This window comes from Tachysurus fulvidraco, chromosome 7, assembly GCF_022655615.1.
Source record: "Tachysurus fulvidraco isolate hzauxx_2018 chromosome 7, HZAU_PFXX_2.0, whole genome shotgun sequence".
Lineage (NCBI taxonomy): Eukaryota > Metazoa > Chordata > Actinopteri > Siluriformes > Bagridae > Tachysurus > Tachysurus fulvidraco.
This window is the reverse complement of record NC_062524.1, coordinates 6,911,977-6,920,744: the sequence shown is the minus strand read 5'-3', so window position 1 is coordinate 6,920,744 and position 8,768 is coordinate 6,911,977. Positions and strand designations below refer to the sequence as shown.

The 8,768-nt window shown below is 37.3% G+C and overlaps 1 long non-coding RNA gene across 1 annotated transcript; it reads left to right on the top strand.

The window, feature by feature from the left end:
• Nucleotides 1-234: 234 nt before the first annotated feature.
• Nucleotides 235-8,322, top strand: LOC113634645. Its single transcript, XR_003438588.2, has 2 exons — nucleotides 235-328; nucleotides 7,607-8,322. It is a non-coding gene; the product is annotated as an uncharacterized LOC113634645 (long non-coding RNA).
• The last annotated feature ends 446 nt before the right edge of the window (nucleotides 8,323-8,768 follow it).

Genomic DNA, 8,768 nt, shown 5'->3' with positions numbered 1-8,768 from the left:
GGCCCAGCACAGCCAAGCTGCCACTGCTGGGCCCTTGAGCAAGGCCCTCAACTCTCCCTGCTCTTCCCTGTATCATAGCTGCCCCTGCACTCTGACCCCAACCTCCTCAGATGGGGTATGGGAAGAAAAAAATTCCACTGTGCTGTAATGTATATGTGGCGATAATAAAGGCTTCTATTCTATTCTATTCTATTCTATTCTATTCTATTCTATTCTATTCTATTCTATTCTATATTTGTACAACGCAGTGTCCACCAGTACGTAGCAGCTAAAAACAGATGTACGTCATCCGTATAGCATCGTTTTTGTATTTAAGTCCTGTCATAGGGTAAGTGAATATCATCCATCAATATTTAAGCAGTAAAGAAGAGTAACTTCCTATATTAGAATATTTGTGCCATATATATAATGTTAACTATCTGCTATATATTACAGTACCTTAGCTCTATTGTGGCGTATTAAAGAAATATATTTACATTTACAGCACTAACACCTCAACCGTTGAGCTACCACTTCCTTCATTTAAGCTCTATAATAGTTCTGTAATACTTGAATCACATCAGAGTTTCATAGGAATGTATTAAAGATATGAAGTTCTATGAAGTCAATATTTATTCATATAAAAAAGTTCTAAGTATCTGTTTTACAGTGTCTGAGATCCTTTGTAGAGTATTTGAGTTTTCATTTGAGTTGTACAGTTCATGAGGTAAATATTTCAGTAATATAGCAGAATATTCTGAGTTTATTAAATATTTATAGGAATAGGAAGATATCTGGGTTGTTGTTTTTTAGGTTACAAATTGAAGTGATAGTTAAGTCGAGCATTGGCGTTGTGGAATAAACCATTTGAGTCTTATAGTAGTATAAAGAGTTTACTAACGTAAGAGAATTCACTATGCATTTTAGAGTTCTTATAGAATATTTAAGCTTTTTAATGAACAGATTTAAGCTATGTGTGGTCAATAATAAAGAATACGAATTTGTATTTTTAAATTTGCTGTAAGTACAGGTGCTGATTTCTACCTGAATTCTTCATTAGCCTCCTCCTTTGTGTGGAGTCTTAACAAAATGTAAAAAAGTAAAGAATTATAGCAGTAAAGGACCATAATGTCTGCACAAAACAAACAAGAATTAGCTGAACTAGGGAAGCATCCTGGGAACGTACGTCTAATGGAATGCTTACAAGTGGATAACATTTCTTTCTGGGAAAGCACACAGGAGAGGACGGCATGTTGCATCCAAATAGAGCGAAAAACAACTGGAGAGCAAATCAAGATGCTGTACCATGATTAAACCGGGCTTTAAAAAGTAATCTCTTTCCTTCCTTCTCTTTGTGAAAAACCAAAGTGCTACATGGCTTGCTGCTTCCTTTTTTAATCAGTCTGAGAGAATATGTACAAAACGCTTTTGAAAGAAGTTTTAATCTCTCTCTCTCTCTCTCTCTCTCTCTCTCTCTCTCTCTCTCTCTCTCTCTCTCTCTCTCTCTTTCTCACTCAAAAGCACTCATTATAACGCACAAACCCAAGTGTAAAATATGTAAGGCACAACCCCTGTTTGTTTTGGTTATGTAGCCTCTGGTTAAGACTGTGGAATTTGCTAGAAAAACAAATCTAAACTCTAAGAAGGACAGGAAAAAGGCTGTCTTTATTTAATTTTTTTTTGTTTTTCAGCTTGTTTTTTCTCAGTGTTGTGACAGTTTAGAATCCTAGTCGGATCGAGCAAAACACAGAAAGCTACCGCGCATAACAAACATGTCACAAGTCATCTCCAATTTAATTTGATAAACTTGCTAGCGATTTTTAAGGCGTTTGTGCTATTTTCCCTTATCATGTGCGAAATGGTGCTTTAATCGTTAGAGAGATGTACACTAATCATGAAAGGACAGTGATAGATATCACACATATTTGATACTATAAGTGAATATAATATGAAAAAAAAAAAGAAAGGCTGTAAAGGAAATAAAGGAATGATTGTTTATAGCTGCTATAACATAAGTAGCAACCGGATCTAACTTGTTTCATAAATGTTCCATACTAATAAAGGTCATTATAAATGGTTGCATATTCATTCATTCATTTTCTACCGCTTTATCCGAACTTCTCGGGTCACGGGGAGCCTGTGCCTATCTCAGGCGTCATCGGGCATCGAGGCAGGATACACCCTGGACGGAGTGCCAACCCATCACAGGGCACACACACACTCTCATTCACTCACTGGTTGCATATTGATTAATAAATTAAATATAGTATATTTTATCTAAAACCCTTCAGGCAGTGTGTTATAAGCGGCTTTGTGTTGCACTATAATCGCACCATTATCTCTTTGTGGATAATTTCTTGTATCGTCATGGCCTGTTATGTTTTATTGTTTACTTATTCACGTTAACAGGATAAGGACACTCATAAATGTACTGTACGTGATTTAAATAAACAATAAATAAACAAACGCTGAGGCATCTTCAGCGTTAAAAGAGAAATATTAAGCTTAGGGGGATCATTTGCTGTGATTATGTTAAATAAGTATTCACTACTGCACATTTTACATTAGTCAGACACATTTCCATGTCGTTAATGCAGTCCAGAAGCACATTTAAGTTTGGAAATGCTACAAGCCTCCATGCTCAAGGACAGTCTGAGACCTTGGAGACAAAACTAAAATGGTAGCCATTAGTCTTCATTTGCTCCTCACTTACAGCCAACCTTCACTTTACTTGGTGTGTGTGTGTGTGTGTGGGTGAGTGAGAGAAAGTATAAGATACGATTATTTGCACATTAGTGATGTTGAATACATTATGTGAAATATTTTTGGAGTGTATGCGAGCAAGCGAGCGAGAGACAGACGCAGCTTGAGACCCGGTCTGAGGTGTCTGGAGTGAGGTTCGCGTCATATTACGTTACGCATTACATACGTTAAATTACATTACAATGGGATCTCCCGTATTGCTCAGACACTGTACACTACATCACTGACAGAGAAGTGAAAGACTCATTACTTCAATATATAACATGACATATTATAGTATTCTCGATCTACTGTATAGTACAGAATATTACTTCTTTTGTAGAGTATTTGAGTTTGTTAGGAAAATATCTGAGTAAGTTTAGGCAGTATTGAAATATGATAGAATTATATAACGTAGCATTATGTAATATAGTATTCACTACTTATATTAGATTATACTGTATAAAGTTCTCCAGTCGTGCATGTGCAGTCGATATTGAAGTTTTCTAGAATTATATTACACTGAATAATGTAGTGTTCATTATCTACTGTATATTAGAGTATTTAACTTCTTTTCTAAAGTGTTTGAGTTTATAGGAAAAACATTTCATAGAGTATGTGAAGTGAATATTTAAGAAATATAGTTGGATTTACATACAGTATTGACATACATGTACAGTATTGACACTGGTCGTTCGGCGCTGTTTTTTGTTTACTGTCTTTTGTGTACTGTCTTTTTTGTATTTCGTGTATTGTCTTGTAACCTTTTGTCTGCACTGTGTTGTCTGTCTTGTCCTGCAATGTCTTGTCTGTCCTGTTTGTATTGTCCTCCACTGTCCTGTCTGTCTTGTCTTGCACTGTTTGCACCAGGTTGCACAGCTGCACTTTATGTGGCTAGGACTACTTACTAAGTCCTAGCACTGTCTTTGTTTTATGTAGCACCCTGGTCCTGGAGAAACTTTGTCTCATCCAGCGATTTAATGTTATTAACACAAAGCGCTGTAAAGTTTGGCGATCCTTTACGACTGTACCGAAGACTAAATGACACTGTGCTGCCAGACTGCCTGTAAAATGTCAGTCTTTACAAAACCGTCCCCGTGTTCCCTGACGTCCTAGCACAAAATGTAGCCAACACACTCGCGCTCACACTTACAGTGATGCCAGGGTTGAGAGAAGGCATATTTTACAGCGTGTCCATTGTTTGTATCTTGTTCATTGTGTATAGAAGTCGCTTAATAAAAATGCATCCATCTGCAATTCTGCTTAAATGATGATCATCGTGTTTATTTCATTTAGCTGCATTTTCATTTACATTTTCATTTACGATTTGAAGTACATTTATCATCATGACAGTAGTGGCATAAAGTGTTATTATACAGCATGTTAGTCAATTGGTAGCTTGCATTAATAGTCTTTTTTTTTGCTTCCCAAGAAATATGCTAAGCAACCATTGGGGGAAGAGTGAGAGCGTGAGAGGGCATGATGACCAGCTTGAGGCACTTTGCCATCCATTCTCTCTCAATGGTTATATTACACACATGACAGGAAGCGAGGCTTGGCAAAAAAAAATGTTGAATTCGTTGTTGCCAGTCATTTCGCACAGTGTTGCCGCAAAGCCATTAGAGGCTCTATTCAGGAGTCATTGTTATAAATATGCAGCATGGTAATAAACTTTTGGACACATGATGTGAAACACACACTATAACGAATGCCCTTTATTAAAAACCTAATAGAGACTTCAAGATGATTCTCACACTCTCAGTGTTTATGTATGTATTAGCCAGATGTTAGATGGTATCCATTAGCGATCCCAGGTGTGCGCCTTACAAGGTGCAGTCATCCAAAAGGACATGTAATGCTCGAGTGTGCCTGGAATGAAAACGTTCAGAGAGACAGACAGCCGCCGTATGGCGTGTTGATTGCTTCTGCAGAACTTTGTCCTCATGATGATGACTGTCCCAGAGGATGAGAGTATTAAACGCTGTATAATCTTGTGCCTTGACCCTCACTGCCGTTTATTATATCACAGAGAAGAGGATGTCCTGCCAGACGAAGGCTACCTAACTAGCTACTGTACACACTATTAACATGAATAATTTTTCTTGTTGATTTTAGCTCTCCTCAATATAATATACAAATCACATGCAAACCAGTTAGCGCCTGTGTGCTAATGAAGACAATTATTCACGGAGCACATTCAACACCACGAGCCAAAGTGCTAAACAAATGAAGCGGGATTGGCTACTATAGGAGATATATATAAATAAAAATAGACCGTTGGTCTCTAAGCACTTTTGTTGATCCTACAGAAAATAAACCGCACCATAAGTATTATTATATGGAAGGACATTTCTGTTTTTCTAAAAAGAAATCTACTTTCTGAGACAAAAAAAAGACTAAATCGATAATGGACTGAAGGTTTTTTGGAAGAAATAAATAAAGTGAAAACCCCAAAAGTATTTTCAAAATAATTTTTAATCAAAACAAATAAAAACTAAAAATCCCTCATGCTAGAATAGCTAGTTAGCATAAAAAGCCTAAGGAAGAAGACTCTAAGTAGCTCTTGTAGTTTATACATTGCTTAAGAAGTATTTCGAATCAAGAATCAAGGCTAGATGCTATTAAGGAAGAATCGAGGCTAGATGCTTTTAAGCTCTTGTAGTTTATATATTGTATTGTATATTATAGTATGTATTATAGAACGACACACAGAGACACAGAGAGAGAGAGAGAGAGAGAGAGAGAGAGAGAGAGAGAGAGAGAGAGAGAGAGAGAGAGAGAGAGAGAGAGAGAGATGCATGTGAGCTTTTTAAAGCTGCTTCAGTGTTAGTAATAACAGGAACCAACTAGTTATGTAGACGTTCCACACTGGGTAGCATAACGATACACATATATCTGTAACTATAAACAATGTCACTAGAAGTGGATAGAAATGATATAACTGGTTCGTTAAATGTATTACAAATAATTTCAAAATGCTGTGCTGTGAGAAGACAATTTGGTTACTGTTATAATTTAACAGTAACCAAATTGTCTTCTCACAGCACAGAATTTGTTGTCCTTCAGCAGCTGAAGGACAACAACAAGTGACAGCCCTTTACAAATGATTACATTTCGAGGAAGATGTCATACAATTTACTTGTGCATAGTCACTTATAATGTGTAAAATCTAGTACGTTTGGGGGTGGGGGAAATCAAGCAAGTTAATTCCCCCCCCCCCCCCCCCAATAAGATAGAAAGTCACACACATAACTGAGAAGCCACGACGCAGAAAGCCATCTGTCTCATGTTAAAACTTCACCTCTGTAGTGGCCTATGTGCTCTACATTCTTAATTTATAACCCGCATTATCATAATGTGTATAAAGTTTAATGCACTCAGGTTTTATTTATGATTTTTCGCCTGCTTATTGTTGCATCAGTAGTTAAATAGGTCAATCTGCTCAACCAACTTAAAAGTCGTCCTCGTTTCCCCTTCGTTACACTCTTTCTGATTCTCTCATGCCTTCTGTACTGTGGAAAGCCTAAAAACACTGAAAAGATTGTGTTCCCTAAAACTCTGACATGAAACTAATCAATTCAGTTTGTAACCAAATACATACACACACAAAAACAACTATGAAAGCTAAAGAAGAACATTTACACACACTGTACAGATGACAAGGAGTCATGTTCCAAAAGGAAAACTTTTATTTAGTCATTTTGGTTTTTATTAAGGGATGCCAGGTCTAATATATAGGTCAAATAAATATCTAGCTTTGTGCATTCTGGCATTGGAAAGTGGAGAGTCATTTTCTCTTGATATATTATGTAAATAAATTCAATTCAACACCCCCCCCCCCCCAACACACACACACACACACACACACACACACACACAAAGAAATGACATAAATTAAAAATAAATAAAATGTAAAAAACTTAAAACGATGCTCCAAAACTCTGGCAACCCTGTAGGTAATTAGTGACCAAGTTTTTTCTTTCCTGTAACAATACACACTCATTTCTAATGGTGATTAATGTTATGTGCTAGTATCGAATAGTCCCACCTACAGGCCATGTAAAAAAGTAACCATGTTTAAATCTCAGTATTTATCACAAGCTGTTGAGATCTAAGCTGAAAACCTGCAAAGAGCATGCTGTGCCTTTTGAGATCATACTGAAATATCGGGCGGTCACAGCCACAGTAAACTGGCTTTACTGTCCAAATCAGATCATCCTTGATCTAGCATTTATCTTCAAATTCTAGAGGCCATCTGCCCATGTGTGATCTCTGCTCTCCATCTATGGCACAGACCCCTCAGGGGACAGACATGGCAAAAAGCTCCCACTAATCTCCCACTAACATTGTAGAAACACACACACACACACACACTCACACAACACACACACACACACACACACACACACACACACACACACACACACACACACACACACACACACACACACACACACACACACACACACACACACACACACACACACACTATCTGATTGAAATTCCTAATTCCAGTATCTACACATGCGCAGACACATTTGTATGCCTATCCTTGTGAGGACTTTCTAGTGACATCATATTTTACGCTAAATCGCACTCTAACTTTGACACCAGTATCTGAATACTATATAAATAGAAGTATCTATATAATATAATAGATATAGAAAAAATAAATCACTTAAATATTTTTTTAATAATGTAAGAACTGGATGTAGAATCTCAAACAAAATATTAAAATCTTAAAATATATGTATGTATACATTATAGAATTTATACTCTTTAAAACAGATGTGCCCCTTTCTCTCTCTCTGTGTGTGTGTGTGTGTGTGTGTGTGTGTGTGTGTGTGTGTGTGTGTGTGTGTGTGTGTGTGTGTGTGTGTAAAAGAGGAACAGGGAGAGCTGCCTGAGTACTGACCCGTATTCTGCCTTCCTCTTTCCCTGATCACTGCTGAGATGTTGACTCTAATTATTATCCTACTATAAGAGTAGACTCTGGACCTCCTGTAACCTCGCTGAGCACAAGCAGTGAAGAAACAGAGGCAGAGAAGAGATATGCGAGGCAAGAGGAAGAGATGATCATCCACAGAACTGGATTAATCTTGCATTCAATCAGTGAGCAAGCATGTTGTCAAAGTGGGAAAGCGTGTGTGTTTGTGTGTTTGTGTGTTTGTGTGTGTGTGTGTGTGTGTGTGTGTGTGTGGATTGTAGGGAGTAATAAAGACTAAATTGTGTTGGAAGAGAAAGAGATTGCATACGCAGAATTAAAGACTTGCACTCCATTTCCCCTGTTAAGGTTAGGCCACGTTTCCATTCATTTATACCACACAGCTGGGAATTCTTCAATCTTATTGGTCAGAAGGTTTTACTTAATGTTCTGTCACTGTGAAGAGAAGTCCTGGAAGATTATTCAGTTTATTTAACTTCAAGTCAGCACACACACAGCTTCTGAGTCAATGATATCAGGAACTTGTTTTGCAGATGTTTCACACTAGTAATGTTGCAACAAATGGCTAAAAAAAAGAATAATAATTGTGGGTAATAAAGTATTGTGCCGTAAAAGAGGAATAAATAATCAACTTTAGTCTGCTGGATTGAGACACATCACCATGTCAAGTGTTTTTTTTTTGCCTAATTATTATTAGCATGATTGTGTATAAGTGTGATAAATAACCTCAGTGTACATCAAACTAGTGGTTCTGGTGAAAGGAAGTAAATTAAAGAAGAGAAAAAAAGAAAAGAAAAGGTCACACAGGAAGAGAACGAGACAGTCAGGAGCTCTGACATGAACAAAGAGCCGTCTGATAAGCAGTGAGTGAAACACTGAGATAGATAGATGCAAGGTGGAAAGATGAAACAGGACAAGAAGGTCACTGAACATCCAGGAACATCCTGGTATGCAGTGTGTATGCGCACGCACGTGTGTGTGTGTGTGTGTGTGTGTTAAGATGTGATATGTGTCTGTAAGTCTGACAGACCAGACGGTGCGTTTCTGATTCCTGTGCTTAAATTCTACCACGAGATGTTTACTTCCACAATGAAAATAGACA